Source organism: Marmota monax, unplaced genomic scaffold (assembly GCF_021218885.2).
Source record: "Marmota monax isolate L192 unplaced genomic scaffold, Marmota_monax_Labrador192_F-V1.1 WCK01_AAM20220418_F8-fsc00039, whole genome shotgun sequence".
In the NCBI taxonomy this organism is placed as follows: Eukaryota; Metazoa; Chordata; class Mammalia; order Rodentia; family Sciuridae; genus Marmota; species Marmota monax.
In genome coordinates, this window is record NW_026693602.1 from 6,771,457 (window position 1) to 6,773,313 (window position 1,857).

Consider the following 1,857-nt stretch of genomic DNA (forward strand, 5'->3'; position numbering starts at 1 on the left):
CTACATAGAATGACCCTGAGTTTTTCAATCACCTAAGAGAACCTTGACCAACTAGGCACAAATTAATGAGAAAACTTTTATTCTGTTAAGTTACTAAGACTTGTGTTTTAAAGTATACAGAAATCAGCCTATTCTAGCTAATAAAAAAAACATTGTTGTAGCAGATTCCTCAATGAGTGCTTAAATGCTTTTGTTTTTACGATAACTTTTTACATAGTAGCAAAATGAAATAAATGCATTTTTTTCCTGAAGTTTCAATGAAAGTACTGGATAAAGAACTATCTGGTGATCTAACCAATCTTAGAGTATATTCTCAATTTGTGAAGAGTTAATTAAATAACAATGTTTTTATTTTTTTAGTTGTAGTTGGATACAATACCTTTGTTTTATTTATTTATTTTTATGTGCTGAGGATAGAACCTAGTGCCTCACACATACTAGGCAAATGCTCTACTGCTGAGCCGCAACCCCAGCCCCACAATGTATTTTTAAAGTAATCTCTCAGTGTTATGTTTCTCATTTTGGCATTTGACAAATTTTACTTGCATGTGAAGCAGGGCACTTTACATTTGGGTGAAAGAGTGAACCCACTTAATATATCTTACCTTCTTTCTATATCTTCAGGTGTGAGAGCAGAGAACACAGTAGATGGAAAATAGAACAGATGTCAAAATCTTCTGCATATGAAGAAGAAATACTAGATTTAAACCTATTTAAGAACAGATTTACAGGAATGGTTTCCCTATACTTTAAAGCTGCAGCATTAATCTTTCTGCTAATTCTGATTCCAACCCTATCCTTCAGGTAAGCTCTAAAATGTCCTGAGGATATAGAGTGACATTAAATACAAATCTAGCTAGAAACTGGTAAGAATCAAGTTTCTTTTCCACTAGTAATCCTAAAGGTATTGCAGACATTCATGTAAAGGAGGAAATCTCAGAAACAACAGTATCTTATGTAAAAGTTCATTTAAGAAAGTTCCACAAAGAGACATGTGTGTTTTGGAGGACCCTGGTAACAGATATTGAGACATGACTATTCAGTGTGAATGTGTTCAAATCAGGAATGGAGTCACTGATAGGAGATCCTTTTCAGAAGCAGTGATTAGTTTCAATCTGGGTGGAGACTACGTTTTATTTTCTTATTCAAAACAGGCCTCCACAGCCATCACCTCTTTCACCAAAGTTAAGGCAGTAATTCTTGCACAGTTCTGATTTTCTCATCAGATTGAGTACTTCCTGTTCCCGTTAGTAGTCTGGACAGTGTGACAGGAAGTGCTTCCCAATTTTCCCCTGTTTTCCTTCTGCGACAGAAGTTAAGGAAGGGTGTAGGCATGTGAAACAAAAAGAGGTAGGGAAATGGATGATAATAAATATCTGCAATGTTTTTAGTAAAGGACTGGGTCCGTTTTTCAGTTCATTCCATGTAAACCCCATCCTTAGATTTTAAAAAGCACCTACTACAAGGTCCATGAAAATGATAGTGAACCACAATGCACCAGAGATACAAGTTTATTCGAGAGGGTCTGAGATCCCCTCATCTTCCTCATCTATCAAAATGGGAGAAAGTACTACAGCCTTTTCCTTTTAGAAAGTGTTATAGCTTCAATTACTTCACCAGGCCGTAAGTAAGTAAGTGGTGTCTATAAAATTGTGAAAGTAGTTTCCATAAACCATTCTGAGAAAGCAGTCTCATTACAGAGGTCTCACTGACCTTGCCTAAGGGAATAAAAACAGGTCCAAGTCACCCTCTCTCTTGCCCATGTCAAACACCCTGTATGGTCATTGTCTTCCCAGTCTTTTTTTCTCATTTGCATGCCTCTTGGCCTCCGTTTCATTAAGCTGTCAGTGTCCTGCA